The sequence below is a fragment of the Mastomys coucha genome, unplaced genomic scaffold (assembly GCF_008632895.1).
Source record: "Mastomys coucha isolate ucsf_1 unplaced genomic scaffold, UCSF_Mcou_1 pScaffold22, whole genome shotgun sequence".
NCBI classification, from domain to species: domain Eukaryota; kingdom Metazoa; phylum Chordata; class Mammalia; order Rodentia; family Muridae; genus Mastomys; species Mastomys coucha.
This window is the reverse complement of record NW_022196905.1, coordinates 161,301,330-161,322,996: the sequence shown is the minus strand read 5'-3', so window position 1 is coordinate 161,322,996 and position 21,667 is coordinate 161,301,330. Positions and strand designations below refer to the sequence as shown.

Below are 21,667 nucleotides of genomic sequence, written 5' to 3'. Positions count from 1 at the left end.
TAGTGTTAGGAACTTGTGTTTGCCCATGAGATGTGTCACACGCCGGGCTGGCTATTGGTTGGCCATTCTCTCAGTCTCTGCTCCCTTCCCCATGCCTACAGTACTTGTACATGGGATAAATTTTTGGTTGAAAGTTTTATAGATAGATTGATGCCTCTATCACTCCACTGGGGTTCCTCTCTGGCTACAGGAGTGAGGTAACCCAGTCCCAAAAGGACATGCATGGTAAGTACTCACTTAGAAGTGTATATTAGCCATAAAATACAAGTATCATGTTACATTCCACAGACCAAAGGAAGGTAAACAAGAAGGAAGACCCAAGCAAGGAAACTTGAATCTCACTTAGAAGGGGAATCAAATAGTTATAAGAGACAGATGGAAGGAGGGGTTGGGGAAGGGAATGGGGTATTCAGGATCAGGTGTGGGGAAGGACAGGAGAAATGGCTATGTGTGTAGAGAAGTTCACTGAGATGTATATAGTCTTGGGTGTGGTTGATTTGGGTGTGTGTGTTTTATTTGCAAGTTTTTTAATAATAAGGGTTATAAAATTAAAATAAGAAAGCACGAGCTTGTTATGTCTGAACTATAACATTACAGTGTACTTCATAGTGACTCATAATTAGTATTAGTGGTGAAAATAAAACATTAGCTACAGCAATTCAGTGAGGGGAAGATGGGATGATTTATTTGAGGGCACTTCATTAATCATTGGTATTTGGCATTCACAGATATCAAAAGCTGATAAAATCTTTTAAGACAGGAAAAATGCATGACTATATCTCAGCCATGTAATGATTGTGTAAATTCCATTATTTTAGGAAGAATAAAGAAATAAAAAGAACAGGATAGACATAAGCTATCTTCCAGTTAGTCTCTGCTTAATATGTGGAAATTGGATAAGAAACCATATTTCCAATATTAGAGTTATGTTTTCCTGCTTGAACATATATAGAAAGAAATTAATCTGCTCTATTTAACATGCTAATTTGACATTTAAAATCTAACTGTGTTAATTAGCATGGATTGAGGCAAAGTGTCTGTGAGATGGACCAATTAATAAATATGACAATTATATACAAATACTGTGAACTAAGACACACTAGCTCATATGATAAAGTGCATTAGCATAAACATTCCCCCACCTCTCCTAAGTATCCCACATAGAATAGGTTTTTTTTCAGTGGAATGTGTTACATTTGTCGGTTGTATCAATAAGTTGGTAATCACACTTGAAATATAAACCAGAGTTATGTCCACACAATAAACTCTAAAAGGAGTGGTGGGTGGAATTCAGTAATTCTTAATATGTGTATTCATTTTTGCATACTATATATCAATCATTACGAATTTTACATTTTATTAATCAAATACCAACTATCATTTAGTTAAGTTACAGACTCCAAGATAAGAAGTTTCCTGCTCTACATAACCCACCCTGGATTCTTCGAGTCTAACCAGAGAGCTCTTGTTTGTGTCCTTTCAGCAGGAAATGGGCAGGTGCTATGAGGGTGGACAGCGGGGACTTCTCAGAACTTCAGGTCACACAGGTTGTATCCACCAGCTGTGAGCATTGCCTTCCAGAGGCAGAAACCCGCTTCTGGTCCTCATTCCTGTGAGGTCCCATTCATCCTCTCCAGAGTCCTGGCCTTCAGCAAATTCTGCAGTGAAGAAAGCAATAGCAGCAAGAGATGCCATATTCTGAGTGCCCTAATAAGTTCACATATAAATTAAGTTAGTAATATAAAAATCATTGCTCCATGAAAATAAGACTAGCGGTGGTCCGTCTGAATAGCGTGGAAGCAAGCTTTTAGTTGTGATACTTTGGTGATTTCAAGAGCTTGCTGTGTGTTGCTGGTTTGTTTATTTTTCAGTCGTAGGGATTAATCATGTGCTAGGCTAATGTTCTATGTCTGCCCTACCTTCCTACTTCATACATTCCAGCCCTAAACTGGGAAAGCTCCAGCTAAGAATATGCAAAATGTTCCTGCCTGAGTCCTGATGAAAGGAGCCAGCAGGCATCTAGCTCTTCCAGCAATCCTATCTCAACCACAGGAATTCAAGCCATGAACCTCCTCACTGTAGAATGTGCCCTGGTGTTTCCATTGAGAACTGAGGAGCACCACACAGGAAGCCATCAGAACTATAGGGAACATGAAGGGATGCAAAAAAAAAAAACCAAAAAAACAAAAAAAACAAAACCAAAACCAAAAGCATGGTATTTTTACATAGTAAGAAGACTACAAGCTCTCTTACCCACCCTGTCATGAGCGTGAGGAAAATTAAACCATCCTCTGCAGAGTAGAGGCGAGAGCTCATTAGAACATCTTTCCCACCACACAAAAGCTCACTAACCTTGTTTGTCAGTGTATTTGTGGTCGCCAGTAGTTACTTAGCTCGTGACTTATTGTGTGATTCCAAGGAAATGCTTCATAGAAGTGTAGTTAGAATAACAATGCCTTTATTATTTTCATCATTATTTCTGTTGCTAGGTATGTTGTAGAATCTTCCTGTGCCGGTAAGTTACTAGATGTCTGCAAAATGGCTTTTCCCATATCGAATCACCATGCAAACTGAAAAAGACCTTATTTTCTTCTTTCCTTGGTGTTTTCTGTCTACATCTAAGATGCTGTTAGCTTAGTAGTTGTCATTTTGTACTCTATTTGGTTTATTGACAGGGGTGTCAGTGCATCCTCTGATGAGAAAACAAAGTGTGATCTTCTAGTAAGGGATGCTTAAGTGGTCAGAGAGCACTAAGGACCAAGGTAAGGACCAAGGTAAGGAAGTGGGGAATTACAGTGTGGGCTGGCTGTTTCTGTGACTGTTGCATGATCATCAAACACACACGCACACACTCAAACACACTTACACACACAAGCACACATGTACATACATAGGGCACAGTCATATGCCCACATGCACATCTCTTTGCATTTCTACATTTCATACTGTTTCTTGCAATTCTTAGTAAGCATTTACAGGATCTCTTGATGCTAGCTTTAGAAATGTTCTGAGTAATTACAGGTTTCCCAGTTGCTACTTACTGAGGTGCTGCTTCTACGAACACTGTTTTTAGTCACAAAAAAAGAGAGACCGTCTTCCCGCTGGGATCTGAACTCCACAAGAGCAAACACGAGTCGGCTGCTTTATCTTTTGCCACAGAGATATTCTTGGCTTAGTGGACAAGGTGTCATTACTATCAGATGAAAGATGAAGGTGAGACTTGTACTCAGTCTTTCCGGGGTTTCATCTTTCCTTGAAGCGATGGCATTGGCTCATTGTGGACCAAGGAAGGAGCTATCCTACAAAACAAACCCACGCTCTAGATTCTAGAGTTGTGTAAGGGATGGGACTTATACTAGTCATGACACAGAGGAACCTGGAAGAATTATCTAGGCATAAGACAATACTTTATGATGTCACATAGGTCTGAACCTAAAACTGTTCTATACTTAGAGGCAGGATAGAGTGTCAGTTACCATGGGTGACAAGGGGAGGATAAGGGAAGAATTGTGCAAAGAAAACCAACCTACAAGTAAGTAGGATGAAAATGTTTAGATATGTAAGGCATTATAAGACTGTAGCTATGAACATGCTCCTGTGTGCTGAACATTACCCAATAAATAGAAAGACAAGATGTAGGTACATGTACATATATGCATGGACATACCCACATTGATATACACATACATACACATGCATATACATACATATACACACAATCATATACAGATGTATGTATATACACAAATATGTATATACATATATATAAACTTATCATACACATATACAAATACACATGTATAAATAGACATATACAAAAAAGCATAATATGTATAATTAGATACAAATACATACCATCACACAAATATCCATAAGCATATACTCATAGTTACATATAAACATGCACAAACTCACAGACTTATGTACCTAAAAATACACACACACACATGTACAATCACTCACACACACACATATAGATACATTTGAACCTATACACATGCACACATACATATAATACAGAGTTATATACAAACATATCTACTCATTCATTTACCTACATGTACACAGGCATATATACACACAAAGACACATATGCACCTACATGCATATATACATACATACAATAAGGAACATATATACAGACACATTCCTGCATATATATGGTGCCTATGAATACATAGACACACCCTTGAGTTGTCATGGAGGAAGAACCATCAATTTTCTTAATTGTGGTGATGATTTCACTGTACATTATATGTTACCTGTTGTATTTTTTAAAACAAACTGAAAGCTGAAATCTGATAGATTTTCATGACTTCACTGAAGGTGTGGCTAAGGTAGCCATTGTTTTGCTTTATAGATGATTTCTGCTGTTCTCTACCCCACTTTATCCTTTGGTAGCTATTTCTAGAAAGACTCTGATGCTATCTTTACATGTGACAGCTACAGGTCTCAGTCTTTAAAATGTGAAACATAGAGGCCAGTGTCTTCCAGAATCTTTAGCTCAAGTCGTTTCTATTTCTGCTCCTGTCTGTCTTCTCTGTGAGGAGCTCTTTCACACACATCATCTCCCCATGTGCTGATTGCCTGGTTCAGCATTCGGCTTTATAGCCATTATTATGCTCAATAAAAGGAAATCTATCAATTAGGTAATATATGCTGAGGTACATTATAAGCTATAAAGAATAACGAAAGGATAGATAATAATATCACTACATGTTTTCTCTCTCCATGAAGCAAAGATGTGTACCCTATTTTTTTCTTGGCATAATACATATTCCATTTTAGTACAGATAGCTAAAGTAAAAGATACATAAAAATTTACTCTAAATCATTGTAGAACTTCCCTCACAAAGAAATCTCACAGTGAGTTGGAAACAACCAGTGTTACTCATTGGCAGACATTAAGTTGGTGCTTCAAATCTGTGTCAATAAGCCAAATAAATAAGACAAAATAGAAGGGATTATTCCCTAATGGCTCTGGTAGTCTTAAGTAGTATAGCAACTGTTTGGAATGTTTAATATTTGAATTATAATTGTATAAATGGGTACACAGTAGAGTAGGGAGGGGTAGAGAGAATGAGTACAGGGATAGAGGGAGGGCATTAGATCCTCTTTCTCCTGAGAGTTTCTGGAAACGTCACAGATCAGATCATTTCGAATTACTTAGACATATCCTCTATGAGAATCCAGATTAGTATGACTGCCACTTGAGGTTTTATATTAGTAGAAGCAGTGCATCTGGGACAAGATTTTCAGGCATGTTTAGGTCACACTTGCTTCACTCATGTCTTTTATGATGATCTTCTAAAAAATCCCTGCTTGGCAGCACAATACATGCACCAAGAGAACCACCCAACAACCCCTGTTTCATCGATTCAACTGCTCATTAACTCTTCATTCTGGTAGCAAGATGCTCAAAATGCATGTCTTCATAAGGGCTTTCCCTCACATTCTGTGGCTACCCATTATGAGACAAACTCATTGTTATAGGAGTCTCTTGGCTATTTTTCCTAGTGGAATCAGGGATCTTCCTTGAAATAAATGACAATGAACTCCTGGAGATGCTCCATTTGGTTTATAGGATGCCTTGACTTTGATTTAGAAAATCCCTTCTGTTTATGTGTTCTTGCTCTTCTTTTTATCAATCCTGATATGTATAATTCTTAGCTTATCATTTCCCACGTGGCAGAAGCTAGCCTCTTGGGAGCAATATAGGATATTCCCCATGCCTGAACAACCTCTGAGAATTCTTCTTTTTTCTTCTCTCCTACATGGAATAGACCATGTAACCCTGAGTGTCTTTAATGGGTTTTCTTTAGGCTTCTTCATCAGATAGATGTCCAAAATGAAATTTTGTTACTAATAGTCACTATGTAGTTAACCATCAAAGCAGCTTTTGTTTTTCAGTATAACTCCTGACTTTTAGAGTAATGTTTTCCAGTAAATATAAAAACAAATGAAAATATTATACTTTACTCCTATAAATAGTGGCAGAAATTATATTAATTTCTTGTTTTATTGTTATTTGTGAAATAAAGATGCAACTTGGAGAAACATCAAGAAATTTTAAATAAAGTAACAGTGATCAAAAAGATTCTACCAAGAGAGGGCATGCTGGTTTGGAGAGCTATGCACCGAGTTTTGTCACTGGGAACGCATTCTAACTGTGTTTTCCAATTAACATTTGCTGAAGACTGTCCTGTTGGCTAGTGTCAGCAGGCATCTGGGACACATGAGCTGCAGGGGCTCAGCAGCACATAACTCTACACAGTACCCAGTCACTACCTTAAGTACATGATTAAGTAAGGGCAAACAACAAACAAGAAAGGGGTATGATGGAACAGTTGATGGAAAAAAGTGAAGTCTATTTCAAAGCTCTAAAATCTTTGTGTATATTTTCGCTGTTTACAGAACTGTGGTAGCATTTAGATAGTTCCTTGACTACCAGATAACTACTTGCTAAAAATCAAAGATGTAGGAAATAAGGTATTGGGTGGGTAGATAGGAGAGTTTTATATATATATGTATATATATATACATATATATAGTTGACATATCTTAACACACACAAATATTTAAATTAAACTATATAAATCAAGAGAATTCTTCAAGGGCATCTTAAAATGGTATGATGGGTTCAAAAATCTTGGTATGGTTTACTACTAGGTCAGAAAGGAAGATGGATGGATATGAATAAAGAGGTTGAAATCAGGTAGTTGTGGATCCTTTTTTCTTGTCAGAATATTTTGGATCCAGCTGTAGGTGATGGATAAGAAAAGAACAGGCTTAACCCAGGGATATCATGATGAATACAGAGGCAAATTGATGACATTTCATGATTGTGATTTCATTGTAGGCCTGAAGAATGCAGAGAGATGTTAGGAAACTAAAAGATTATCAGATTCTAATAAGATAGTAAGAGAACAATCCTCTGAGTGAGATAATAAGTCTCTCTGTTTTGAAAAATCTTACATAAACATCTTCATGGATTTACAGTAGAAGCACATGATAGGAGTTAGATTGGAAATTGAATGCATTGCAGACCTGGTCACCCTCTTATTTCCTGCATTTTTCTTTGATTTTAGCATATAGTCATCATATAGTTAAGGACATATTTAACATATCTATAAGCCTTCACAGTTCTGTAGATGTTAAACACAAACAGAAAGATTTTTCAGCTTTGGGACACTTTAGTATGGTTGGTTGTGAGCTTAGCTAACGTGGATAATGTCATTTACAAATCCTAGACAAAGAGCAGCCTAGTTCTTTTTCCTTCTCACTTCCAGTGTCTTCAGGTTGGTTGGGACACCTGAGATGAGTGTAGGTGTCTAGCAGAAAGTAGTCACAACTGGATCATTTACAGTAACTTAAAATGTCACGGTGACCATGGGGACAGTCCACTTCACAAGCCAGGAGGAAAAGACAGAGCTTGAACAAGCTGACATTTACAGAGAACACATTTTTTTCCTAAGTCAACACAGGGATAAGTCTTAATAAATAAGACATATGAAGAGACACTCAAAATCATGTATGTAAAATAGAACCTGAGAGCTAAGATTTCTTAGTGCCTTGTACTTATTAATAAAGCTTTTAGGTTATCACTTGGCGCTACAAGGACAGCTGCTTCCTTAATGTCCTGAATTTATTAGATTTCATGCTTTCTCCCAGATTTTCTTGAGGTGTACCAGGGTTAAATGCATTTAACTGTCATTCTTTGGTAATATAAGGAATTGCCATGTATGGTGTCCTTTTATTCTAAATTCATATATATATGATTCTGTCTCTTTAAAATTTTGAATCAAATCATGACTTAATGAATTAAGAATGTCCATCTACAACAGAGCATCTACACTCTTAAAGTAGATTCCGAGAGCTGAACATCCTGGGTGGGTTTCTGTCATTTGAAAAGCTCTTGGAGACAACAGAGGCCAAGGAATTGGGCAAGTTCCATGAGCAGCAACATAATCTGTTTGAGTGAGGAAATGGTTTGTCTGGAAGGATCACATATATAATGTGCTTAAGTTAAGCCAGGGCTTAAGTGCATTTGTATTTTATGTTGGATCTAGAGAAACACATGGGTGAATCCATTGCCCATGACTGGAAGAAATTAGCTACTTCCCTTTATATCCATGATGGCTGTCCTTCCAAGCTAATTTTTGGCATGAGATTAGTCCTCACTGCCTTTTAAAGAGCTGCCTCAGTGTCACATTCTGCAGGGACACGGTTTATTCTAGGCTTGAAGATTTAGAGGGGAGCCAATTCTCATTCTTTTCTGCTAAGTCTGATGCTTAGTGACCTCCCGTGTAAGAGAGTTCTTTTCATTTATCTGCGGAACCAACAGACCCTGGCAGGGGCTCTTGGTCCTTTGATGAAGAAGAGAGTCTCTTATTTCTGTAAGCTTCAGAATAACTAATGGAGGTAGAATGGAGTTGTAGAACATGGTAGACTTTCACAGTGTCTACGCTCCACCAGTGTGAATCACAGGAACCTCACAGAAATGTGTTTAAAGTATCTGAAAGATAAGCTAAGTTGTCTCTCAGCTGACTTCTCTATGATGATGGAGAACCACCATTCATTTAATGTGGCTCACGGGGTGACAGTGCATCAGATTAGACTGAAAATTCAGAAAGGATGGTAAAATAAAAAACAAAACCAAGAGTGAATGCCTCTCTACATTCACTTCAGTGTCTTTCCTTTTTAACTCTTGTTCTTTAATGTGTTTAACCCTGAGACCTCTGCCATGGTGTATGGAAATAGTCCCATTTCTGACAGTCTCTATCTAGGCCTTGTGTTTTGGGGCCTGATTTTATGAAGTACTAGAATTATTTCCAAGTTCTCTCCTCGTTTTCTGCTCTCCTCCTCTGACTCCTTGTCTTAATTACAGCCATCAGGTGGAAATGGAAATCTATCCGCATGCAGACTGCTCAGAGCCTTTCCTTGTGGGATTCAATCCACACCATGTCAGTCCATTAACATCACTTTCTGTTATTGTTTCTTTGGCTGTGAAAACTGGTTGGATTTAAATAGCTTCTAAATTACTTATTTAAAATCTCTCATTTCCCACTGTGTGGTGAGATGAACAGATTCAAGCTACAAAGCCATCATCAGACCCTTCCCAACAGCCTGCTTTCTCTGGGCTATGGTGACGCTTTTCCTTAACACAGCCCACTGAAGAAACAAGCAGGGGATAACTGCTCTCTGTTCAACAGCCAATGGGCATCCATATTCTGTGTTTGACAAGCTGAGAAAAGACTATCATGACACACAGTGTACTGGTTATGGATGGCCAGTGAATTGGCATTTTATCTCTCTTTCCCTCTCCTCCCTTGGTCTCAGTCATCTCTTTCTCTCTCTTTCACTGCTTTTCTATGTCTGTCTGTTTTTGTCTCTTTCTCTTTGTCTCCCCCTTAGTCTCTTTCTGTCTTTTTGTCTCTCTTTCTCTGCTTCTCTCTGTCTCTTCATTTCTCTCTGTCTCTGTATCTCTCTCTGCCTTACTGTTTTGTACCTAATATCTCAATAAATTCAGTATAAATATATTACATGGTCTCTGTTCTTAAATGATTTCTATTTTAGTCAAAATAGAGGCTATTCAAGTAATGTAATTAGAATATGACAATGAGTACCTCAGAGCTAGTGGGGAGAGTGACTTATCTGGGAGATAAGCCCAGAAAAATGGGAAAACCCTGTTTTAGAATTACTGAAGAAGAGAGATGCAGAGTTAGATGACCCAGCTACAGGAATGATAGGGGGTCACTGCCTGGCCTTTTTCTGAAGTGTCCTAGGAAGCTTAACCTAGATTGCACTCATGACAAAGTTGGCCTCAGGTCAAAGCTTTTATAAACACCTGGGACACATTGCCAAAAAGGTTTCTGCAGTGATTTCCTTTCGAGTCTGTTGTAATTTCCATAGTGGTCAACAGGTATCAGGTGGCCAGCAATGCTCAGAGAAAGTCTAGAAAACCATCAGAATAGAGAGCACACACACAACTTGGTTGTGTTCTTCGAAGCACATAGACAGATACCCCCAGCCCAGAAGTACGGAGCCACTTAGACCAGTTCACATGGCAACCTTCATTGTATGAGGTACCAGAACCAGAGAATCAAATGTTGAGCGTCTTTTCTCCTATGTGGATCCCAGCTGCAAGACTTAAGATCTGCGTGTCTGTGCTGGAGTAGCACTTGGAAGCCAGGAAACTAGAGAGGGGCAGTGGAGGGGGGCAGAGAAAGAAGGTCAGAGGATGGTTAGAGAACACAAGTCCTAACAGGAAAAGGGAGTGATTGTTTTGGGGTGAAAGATTACTTATTCTAGATTACGTGTTGATTACTTTACTCCAGTGAATGTATAGGAAAGTAGTCAATGATATGATGATGAAAGATTCTTGTCTCTTAATTTTAAAAATAGTCTGCACTATTTAGGGCGGCTATACCATGTTTAAATGGAGGTTTTGATTTTTCAAGTTAGAATAACCATACTTAAGACAGTCAAAGACTTATTGAAGGGTCATCTTCGGGAGGCAGTCGGTGTTCTGTTCGCCTTGCTCAGACTGTCGACACTGGCAGAGAACATGCTTTCTTAGGTAACCTCGGTAACCATGGTTGATATGTGAATTGAACTAAATATGTGCAGAAATCATTGCAGAAGGATAAATATAAAATAATTTACTTAGTTTTTATTCAAATGAACCTTACAGTTCTTGCATGCGATACTCTCGCCTCTCAAACTTCTTGTCAAAGACAGCAGAAACTTTTGACACAGCTGTCAAAATCCATTGTTCCCTTAGATTAAATTGGTAAAAATATAACACCAAGAATAGCCAGAATATAGTCTAATCTTGAATTCCTCCTCTAATGAGCACATGTGGGAAGGAATTAAGCTCAGAGAAAACTGACCAAGAATGGAACTTTTAGGTAGGCTAGCAAAGGTTAGTGTATTTTTAGCAGAGTGCTTGGGTTTCTGAGATCCTTATGTATCTGACATCTTTGATGCTATAGATTCTGAGATGGCGACTGCCAAGACACAGTGAAACTACTGATCCTAGACTTCGAAAACCTGATATGTGGACAAAGTGATAAGCCTAGAGTGGCAAGATTGTATCTGTGATCAATAGAGTCTCTTCACTCTCGGTGGTTTCTCTTATCCTACTACTGGTTAAAAATGGTTGAGTAGAAAGACTGCCTGGTCTAGCCTCAATAAGAGAAGATGCATCTAACTTTGAGAGACTTGAGGTCCCAGAGAATGGGGAGGCAGAGTGCGGGGGAATGTGGGGATGTGGGGACATCTTCTTGGAGATGGGGGAGAAAGGATGGAATGAGGATTGAATATTGGAGGGAAGAAGAGGAGGGGGTAACAACTGGACTGTAAAATAAGATTAAAGATAATAAAAGTATTGTTGAGTAGATTGCTATCTCTCTAAGGTAGATTGTTGAGATCTGTCAGTCTCAAGGACTTTAGAGCAATGGTTTCAACCTGTGGTTCACGACCCCGCATAGGGTCAAATGAACTTTTCAAGAGGTCACATATCAGGTGGTTACATTACAGTTCACAACAGTAGCAAAATTACAGTTACAAAATAACAATAAAAGTAATTTTATTCTTGGTGGTCATCACACAAGAGGAACAAGATTAAAAGGTTATAGCATTGGGATTATTTTAGAATCTTATTTTTGATTAGCAATTTATTAGTAGATATCTGTGCCCACCTCACACCCATGATGATGTTTTTTTGCTGCCCCCAATGGAAAGGGCTATTGAAACTAAAAGTATAATTCTTCCAGGACAGGTTCTGAAGTATACTTTTTCATAACATTCCAAGAAATTCTTGATTATAAATGGATATTGATAATGCCTTATTAGGAAAAGTTTCTAGGATTAGGGAGACAGCTTGATCAATAAAGTGCATGGCTAACATGTGTGGAGACCTTAAGTCCTGAAATCCCAGCACTGCAAGGGGGAGGTGGAGTTAGGGATATGATTGTCAGCTTATGGGCAAAATATTCTTCGCAAGTATTATCCCAGTGGGAAAATCCATCTAAAAAAATAAGTGAAAACTACCTGAGGACTACCACTGTCCCTTAATCTAAAGCCACAACTGAAGGCACTGGTATGCACAGGTATGCCCATTGTCCCCACAAAAGAATGGTTCCTATACTATTCCTAAATTTAATACAGACACATTTTTTTTTCATTTCAAGATGGCAAGAAAGATTATAGTTAATCTTTAAACCAATTAAACTCTTCATAACATTGGTGATTGAGAATTCAGTGGCTTTTTAAAAATTCAGTGTGATAAAGCCAATACTCTTGAAATCCAGAAGCTTGACAGTTCATCATTTGACCATTTTCTGAGAACCTAGAATTAAGAAATCTACTGGGGGAAATTAAAATCTGATGAAAAGAGTGTTTTCAATTTTTTTCCTTTCTGTGTCTCTGTCCTTAGGCCTTACTCAGTACCCAAGATTTTAAATTTCCTACCAGACTCCCTGCTACAAAATCAGCTGGGCTCTAATCAAGCTATTTGCTTGTACATTGTCCATCTTTTCATTTATGATTTTCCTGCAGGTTTTGGTCATTTGCTTGCTTTATTCCAGAATCATGCCAGATCTTGAACCTAACCAGAGAAGGGAAGAAGAAAATAGTCACAGCATTCAGAGTTCACAATTCAGTGCAAGGAATGAGAATAAAATTTTATAAATAATATTAGTTGATTCCAACTCCCAGAATCATAGCTTGCAGGTACTTAGTGATAGATGAAGGGTGAGTGATGGTTAATACCACCCTGCTGTGGAGAATCTTGATGTTTCCAAGTCTGAGATGTAGCACAAGTTCACAGGATATGAATGCTGATGACACATGTGGAGGTATAGAGTCTTCAACTCAACTATCTCAAAAGCGGTGACAGGCTGTCACTGTCATCATTATGAGATCGTTTACTGATTAAGACCATTTTCATGCTTCAAACACACGAGTGTCCTAAGAATGTGGCAATTAGGCCAAGCAGTTTGCATGAGCTGTGTATGTTTGTGGTAGTTTGAATGAGAAAGGTTCCCCCATAACCCATGTATAACAGCACTTAGAGCTCATGAGGGCACTACATGAAAAGATTTTGAAAGCTTTAGGGGGTATAGCCTTGAGAGATGAAGCACATCACTGTGAGCTGGCTTTGAGGGTTTATACTGTCACTGCACCACCATGACTCCTTCTCAGCTTTCTGTGTCAGATAAAATCTAGTTCCTCAGCATCTTCCTCTCCCTGCAGCCATCTTGTTGTCCCACCTTCCGAGCCGTTTAAGCCTCTCCTTGTAAAACTGTCGGCCGGAATGCACTTTCTCCCTTGGTTGCTTTTGGTCTTGATGGTCTTTTATTGGAGCCACGTAAGGTAACTAAGCCGTGCTGTTTCTTCCCATGTCCCTTTGACTCTTCCCTTCTCTGCTGCTCTTCGAGGAGTTCAGTGTACACCCATGCTCTGTGTACTAACAAACATCAGGCTGACAACTTTTGCAACTCGATGAGGGAACACTTCATATTAACTATACCCAAACCCACATTAATACATGGAATTTGCAAATTAGTATCAACTATGATTTGCAAATTGAAGCTAATTAGAAAGTCCTAATACAGTGCCTCCTAAAAAGGCCAAAACACTTTGCATAGAAATAGCCAAATTAGAAGTCTCAATTTTCCAATTGCCTTTTGGCGAACAATTACAATTCCTCTGAGCTGTCCTCAGGATTGAAATGATAAACACATGTTATGTAAGTGAGGACGTAGAACTTACCACAGAAATTTCTTTTCCTGAGATTCGGCATGAGCTGCCCCTCTGCCATGGAGCCCACAATTAGCCAGTGGCAGAATTTAATAACTTCAAGTTTTATAGTAGATAATTCCTGAAGAGAAAGATAGGTTTTGTGTAGAGTTTGAGAAATAGCAAATATATGGTGATAATATATAACATTGCTATTTGAAAAAAACTATTATTTTTGAAAATTGTGTGTGCGCACACACACACACACACACACACACGTTTGTACTGGTACCTGCAAGGCAAAAAGAGGGCATCAGATCATTGGTCCTGGAGTTACAGACAATTGTGTTCCCTCTATTCAACATGGGTACTGGGACCCAAACTCAAGGTTCTCTACAGAGAGCCACGTGCTCTGAACTGCTGAACCTGCTTTATATTTTTATTCTTTCTTCTTGTGGAATTTTATGGTACTAATAAAGAAAAAAGCATCAATGACAAAAATAAATTCATAACTAATAAAACTTATTATTCAAAGTTAGACCTACTAACAATAGAAGTAGAGAGCTAAGACAATGCCTCAGTATTTAAGAGCAAAAGGACTTACATTTAGTTCCCACCACTATACTGGGGAGGCCCTCAGCCATCTGTAGCTCCAGCCCTAAGGATTTGCCACCATCTTATGACCTTCATGGGCACCTGAGCTCCCATGTCATACACTACTCATATAGACACACACACAGAGATATATACACATAAATAATAAACACCAGTACTTTAAAGGGAATAATATAGCTAGGCACATCAAGCAATGAAGGGAAATTATGCATAATAAAGTACTAAACTAAAGTAACTTACTACATGAATACAGTAAGAATGACTGGAATAATAAGGAAACACGTGTTGGAAGGAAGGAAGAAGGCATATGTAACACAATTGACTCTCCAATTCTTAGAAATCAAAAATAAAAGCGAAGTGCCTTCAGAAATTAAAAATGGTTTCAAAATTGTAGACCGAAGACATTTTGTAATGATATGTAAGTGACTAAAATAAAAATATCTAATTTATAAAATTTAGACTCATCTTGATATTTCCAAGAACAAACCAAGGTTTTGCTGAGATTGAGGAGAGTTAGCATTTAGGCTAGAATCAGCGAATCTCGACAATGCCACAAGGCATAAGATGAAATAAGGAATAAACACACTTCACAAATTTCAGAAGAAATTCTAACCACCATCTACGATTATTAATAAGAACCTGAAGTAAAACTACTGAATCTGGAAACATTTCCACAGACTCAGAATGGAGAGGTCAGAAAATTATGTACTAGTGGGGTAGACTTGTTTTCTCAGTGTTAGGAAGTGACTGCTGGGGCAGGAGAGCTGCTTAAGAGCGCTTGTTGATCTTAAAGAGGATGAGAGTTTGTTTCCCAGCACCCAATTGGGGCAGCTCATAACACTCTGTAACTCCAACTCCTGGAGACCTAACACCCTTTTCTGAACTCTGTGAGAAACTGCACAAACCCACACACTGATACACACACACACACACACACACACACACACACACACACACACACACACTTAAAAATAATAAACATAAATCTTAAAAGAAGTGGTTATTAGAGTGAGCCCTAGTCTAGTATATCCAAATAGTCTAGTATAATGAAAATGGGAATTTAAGCACAGTTACAATTGTCAGAGAGAAAGCGTAAGGGAGCTACACAGGGAGTGGACAGCAATGCTGCAGATGTGACACATCCATGTGCTCAAAGACATCCAAGGAATCCTCAGGTCGGGGGTGGAGCAAGGAGAGATCCCCCCAACACCCCCACCCCCACCCCACCCTCTGTCTCTCAGCAGAACATGACTACTGACCTTCACCTGGTACTACAGTCCGACTTCTAGGAGTAAGAGATAAAAAAGAACTTTTGTCACCTAGAAAACCCGAGTATGTGTGTGTTTGTGTTTGTGTGTGTATGCGTGTGTGTGTGTCTGTGTGCGCACATGTGTATTATGGCATATCTGGGAAAAAGTAGACTTTCTATTAAAGTGCTGTGAATATTTTAGAGTAATCACATCATGACTTAAATATGTATGTGCTTCAGCAATACTGAAAACCCCCTTCATGGAGTACACCACTAAATCCCTTTGTGATGTCACTACAAGCAGACCCAACCATTATATTTGCAGTAATGAACAGTTGAGGACAATGTTGTAGTTTATTTCATAAATAAATTGAAAGTTCTTATATTAGGATATTATGCAGAACTAAAAAAGCCAATCTTTTCTATGATGATACATATGTATATTTGTGTTTGTGTATACCTTTTAATGAAGTTTTGTAGAGATAGAATTCATACTCTGTAAATGTTTCGCCTTTGGGATAGTATTTTTCTGGGTAACATATTCTACTCTTTTAAGTAAATGCTGTTAAAAATTTCAGATTTTGAATCAAGGTTGTATCAAACATGTTGGAGGTTTTAGTAGACTGAAACTCTGAAGTTTGATAGTTTAAAAAAAACAAAAGTTTTATTTTAAGTTTAAAAAAGATTTTTATTGGCCTGAGATTTTTGAAAATTGGTTAAAAACAAAATCATGATTAATAGAAATTTTGTGTAACTTTAAGTTTTAACAAATAATCTGCTGAGAAGTTTGTGCAGAAACATAAATTTATCATGTAGACGACACTCAGCCTCTGTTTACCATCAGCCGTTATCACCAGAATGATGCTCACTTGCAAAGCCTCAGATTATCATCAGGAAGCAGGATATAATTAGACCCCTCCTAACACGGGAAGCATCCTGTCACCTGAACCATCTTTTAAAGACCATGAAATATAAATGAGTTATGTTTATGGAATGCACTCTGAAGCTTATTCTCAAAATAAATAAATAAATAAAAGTTTAATATCGGTTTAAATGGTTCAAAAGTTTTCCCAGACTAATTTCCTCTCATTCTCTAATTTCATCTCTCTAGAAGTGTGTAATCTTGTGTGAGCATGCACGTACTCCATTGGAGTTTTATAGGTCAGCACAGTCATTTATCATAGAAGAAATTAGACTTTTGTTGTGGACTTGATGGTGAAACATTGGTGATAAAATTTAGCTATCCAGAATCTCCATGTTATTAGGGAACCAGGCTTCCAAACTGGCATTTGACTTATACATAGTCTATGTAAGACTCCTACTCCATATGTACTTCCACTGTCTACCTTGTCACTAAAACCAGGGTTCTCATGGGAATAAAAACTTGCTGTCAATGAAATGCAAGGCACACTCACACAGACACACATATACACACACAAACACACACTTAGACAGATACACATACACACACAAACACACACATACACACACACACACACACACACACACACACACACACAAATAACAAATACATGGGAAAGAACCATGGATCAATCAGGGCATGTGTTGACCCGTCATTTATGAACTTATCATTTGCTGTCAAGGTACAGTCATCAGTGATTACCATTACCAGAAAAGTCCATTACCAGAAAAGGGATAAAAATAATGCTTCTAATACTAAAAAAACAAAAAACAAAAAACCTTTGTTCTTTTCATCTTATAATAAGTAATTAAGTTGGTTTTGGCTAGTCCATGAAATCCAATGTTCATCTAGAAGGATTCAAGGAGACTTACTGTAGGCAAATTGAGTATTCTCCCTTCATATCTGTGTTTGGGAATCTCAGCCTTTGTGGAAGAGATTGTTTGATAATGGGGAGATCTGTCCTGTGGAAGATTATGTGGTCTGGTGCTGGTTGGGAAGAACTTTGATTTCTTTCCTTTGTTATTAAATTTATGTAGTACATTTTTATTACACCATGTGGACTTAATGTGTGTTGCGAACATTGGATTGATGTCATTTTGAGCTTTTTAATGAGAAAAAATCTTCATTAATATTCAGAGTCACAGTTTGAAGTGTGTTCAACCCTAAAAATTTCAAGGGCATAGTGGTGAATACAGTTCTTCTCATTTCAGGTCCTGGTTTTTTGCCTTGAAGCCAGGAGCCTGTGAACAAAGGAAGGGAGGCGTCCTGTGTTCAAGCAATACAGCTCCTTCTCATGACTGTGAAAACCTGACTGAACAATTGAATTCAAACGGTTTGGAAAACCAGGGACTTTATGTTCATCTGACTTCCTACTTCCTTCCATGGGGTTTCCAAAAGCCGTAGTTAGAGATAATTAGGTACTAGAGTACCGAAGGCTATCATGTTCCAGGTACCTAGGCTGTATCTGCAGAACTCTTGGGCTTTTTTTTTTAAGGTGGCTGTTTTTTCTCATGGAATCTGGCACAAGAATCCTTTTATATCACATGATTGTGAAGCTCTGGAGAAAACAGTACAGGTACCTTAGGGCGTTTGAGTGACTCTGTCTCTGTCTGGTCTATCTGACTGTTTCTGTCTTTGTCTCTCTCTCTCTCTCTCTCTTGAAGTGTGGAGAGTTGAGGGGGGAATAATTGTATGGTCTGCTATGAGGTTTCAATATTAGAATTTAATTTTTCTCTAAATGTAAAAAAGAAAGGGTCATTTTCTTGCGAGTCTGTGTGAGTCAGATATTTCTGTCTGCCCCGTCCTCGTGACGGTTATGTTGGATCATTTCAGCATAAATTATTCTGAAATTCTTTAGACATTTACACTTTCATATAGCTCCCGCACTTATCTCTGGGACCCAGACACAAGAAGATCCCAGATCTGGGCAGACAGCTCCAATAATCCAGTGAAGCACTGAGACCTTGCTCACTGTCCCTGGATAGAAAGCAAGCCCCGCTGTCATAAGATGCTGCCATGATTATGGGATGGTGGCAGCTCTCACAAAGCACTGTCTCACTCTGCACACTTGGAAGTCACATATCTTAGCACGGGAAATCATATCAATAGTTACTTCTGGGTTTTTATTCAGTGTGTACATAATAGGCACATATTACATTACTACATTTTAAAAAAATTCTATGCAAGTTAGAGTAATACGGTGATTGGTTCAATTACTTCAAAGATGGGTTCATCCAAGAAAATAGCATCCCATTGCTTCTTTTCTAGAAATATTATGTACAATTTAAATTCTAAGTGCTATATTCTTTCTTTAGCATGCTAAAGTAAAGCTCTGCAGCAACCTTCATTGATGTTTTTAGTGATGTAAGATTCAACCCTGATTTACTTATTTCCATGTGTTTAATTAATTTTGTCCTTTTATAATAATGTACTACAGTATTGTATATGAGATGTGTTCTTAATAGAAAAAGAGGCACAGAGAAGACAAGAACAACTATTTCATCATTAATAATGTAAGCTCCTGGTAACGACACCTCTGCTGTGCTCCACCCTAGGCTTCCTACAGAGTGTATACCTTTTCAACACACAGACACATGTCCACACACTCCCCACACACTCCTGAGAAGACTTCTGCAGGAAAGGACCTTCAAGGTTTTGTTGCACTTCTGTTTGAAGTAGTAGTCATTGCTACTTACTGTCTATTTCAAGGTTTTACTATTTGATGGATTTTATATTATGGGAACTTAAAACCATCTTATTCTCCTCAAATGTATCATTTGTATTTGTGGTCTTTGTTGAAATTGTGTACTTTATTACATAGTCTTGAATGTGACTCATTAGACCAATTGTTTTTGTGAGATCATTCTTAACTGGTGCTCATGAATGCCCTATTCAGACTTTTAATACATCTCCTTTCTAAAATATTCCCCGTTTTAGGTCTTGTTGCAATGAGAGGAAGAACTTGTATAGCCAAAACATCCTCTAGTGCCTTGAGCTGATACAAACACCATCGTTGGATAAGATCAATTTTGCATCCCATCTAAGCAATTTATGAGTGGATTCTCACAAGCCTCATTTTGTGTTGTCTCTGTGATTTAGCCAAACCTTCTTAGTCCAAGTGGGGTGGAGGAGGGGTGGGGTGGCTGACCAGAATTCTTGTCATCTCCCTCTTAGTTTCCAAAGATGTTAGATATTATTAGTGATATTTATACTCATAATAAATGTATACTTATATATTGTAATTATATCACAAAATATGAAGAAACACATTTGGTTATAACAGTCATTTTTTTTTTTTTAGTATAGAATAGAGTTTATTTAGGGTATGGGGAGGGGAGTTAAGAGGGTAGCAGAGGCAGAGAAAGGCAGAAAGGAGAGAGTAGAGAAGTAGGGGCCGGCCATGACCACGTGGAGAGAGGGGGGAAGGGAATGGGGAGAGATGGGGAACAAAGGGGCAAGAGGCAAGGGGGAGATGCAGGAGTAAGACTATGACAGTCATTCTTAACTCCTGTTGTCAGGTGGATGACTTAAACATTAAAAAGCTGCTTAAAGTCACCTGTCATAGCTCAGTTTCTTTGATTGTGTAGCTAAACCAGGAATGTGTACCACTCAGAACTAATCATTCTAGAACCTAATAGGAAGATGATTTAATAGTATCCAAAATTTCATCAAGGATATCCTTTTAAAATTCAGAAACAGTTAAGTCTCATTTTTATTTATATTTTCATTTAATAGCTTCAGTGAGTCACTTAGATTTTAGAATGTGTTTCAATCAAGGGAAAGCAACATTAGAATTTAATGACATATATTTGGATAATTGGTATTTTTAAAATAATTTAAAGTGAAAATTTTCAAGGAAAATTATGGATGATTGTAAACATTTTAAAATTCAGGTGCATTATGATAGGTATATTGTATAAAATATTCATTCTAAAGTGTTCATTAGTATTTAATAAAAGTTAGATGAAGATACCAAATCACACGGGAAAATCTAAATTTCAAAATACTCCTGCTGCATCTGAATGTATTTTTTTTTATCAAATACTTTTAAAAAATAAATTCAGCATTATGGAAATCTATCCTTTCTCTCTTGGTTTAAGAGTTTTCATTTTTGAAGCCTGCTACCAATGCTTTAAAAGAGGAAGAAACACCACATATAGCAAACTCCATGAATGTAAATTACTTGTTCTTGTAACAGTTTATATAAACCAGTGCCATCTTTTTTTATCACTGGTGAATCTTCATATCAGACACCAAAGAATGTTTTTCTTTCCATAATAAAGATATACTAAAAACAAGGTAGTTTTTATTTTGTTTATTTAATTTTATTTTTCTTTGAGACAGTGTTTCACTATATAGATAAAACTAGCCAGCGACTTCTATAACCAACACTGGCCTCCAACTCATAATTCTCCTTCGACTGGGATCACAGATAGGGGCCACCATGAGTGGAAACATAACTGCTTTGACCCAAGAAAGCAGGAGCTACTACTTGAGGATAACCTTTCTGCTATTGCACAGTCATCTGAGCACTAAATTAATCCCACATTTGTATTCATAGATGTATGTGCACATATGCTTTGTGCATGGGTGGGTGTGTACATGTGCATATGTATATTTTTCATGTGTGCACAGGTGTGTATTTTGTGCAAAATCAGTTGTGAGCTCAAATAAAAACAAGTCAGTTTCTTTTCTTTCTTATCACTTAAAGAGATTGGGGGCCAACCAACAAAATAAAGCAGATAAGGAACTTGCTACCATGCATGAGATCTGAGTTCTATCCCTGGAACCCACACAACAGAGGGACAGAGCAGAGAACCAAACTTCTGAAAGTTGTACTCTGGCTTTCACATTGTAATGTATCGCATTTCCACAACAACAGCAACAACAACAACAATAACACACACACACACACACACACACACACACACACACACGCACGCACATGCACACACATTAGAATCTGAATTGATGAAAAAGAAAAGGTCCGTGAATAGACTGATCTATGGCTTACTTCTTTCCTCATCAACTCAGCCAGGAATCACTTTCTGCTTTTTATTTTGTCACCTACTAGGTCAGTGGTTCTCAACCTTCCTAATGCTGTGGCACTTAATACAGTTCTTCAGGTTGAAAGTCCT

The 21,667-nt window shown here is 37.9% G+C and overlaps 2 long non-coding RNA genes across 2 annotated transcripts; one reads left to right on the top strand and one right to left on the bottom strand.

Annotated features, from left to right (window-relative positions):
• Nucleotides 1-1,337: 1,337 nt before the first annotated feature.
• On the bottom strand, nucleotides 1,338-3,365 carry LOC116068982. Its single transcript, XR_004109789.1, has 2 exons — nucleotides 3,042-3,365; nucleotides 1,338-1,658 (listed from the first exon to the last, which is right to left on the bottom strand). It is a non-coding gene; the product is annotated as an uncharacterized LOC116068982 (long non-coding RNA).
• An 83-nt stretch (nucleotides 3,366-3,448) lies between these two features.
• Nucleotides 3,449-19,790, top strand: LOC116068983. The gene is made up of 3 exons (XR_004109790.1): nucleotides 3,449-3,532; nucleotides 17,741-18,105; nucleotides 19,467-19,790. It is a non-coding gene; the product is annotated as an uncharacterized LOC116068983 (long non-coding RNA).
• The last annotated feature ends 1,877 nt before the right edge of the window (nucleotides 19,791-21,667 follow it).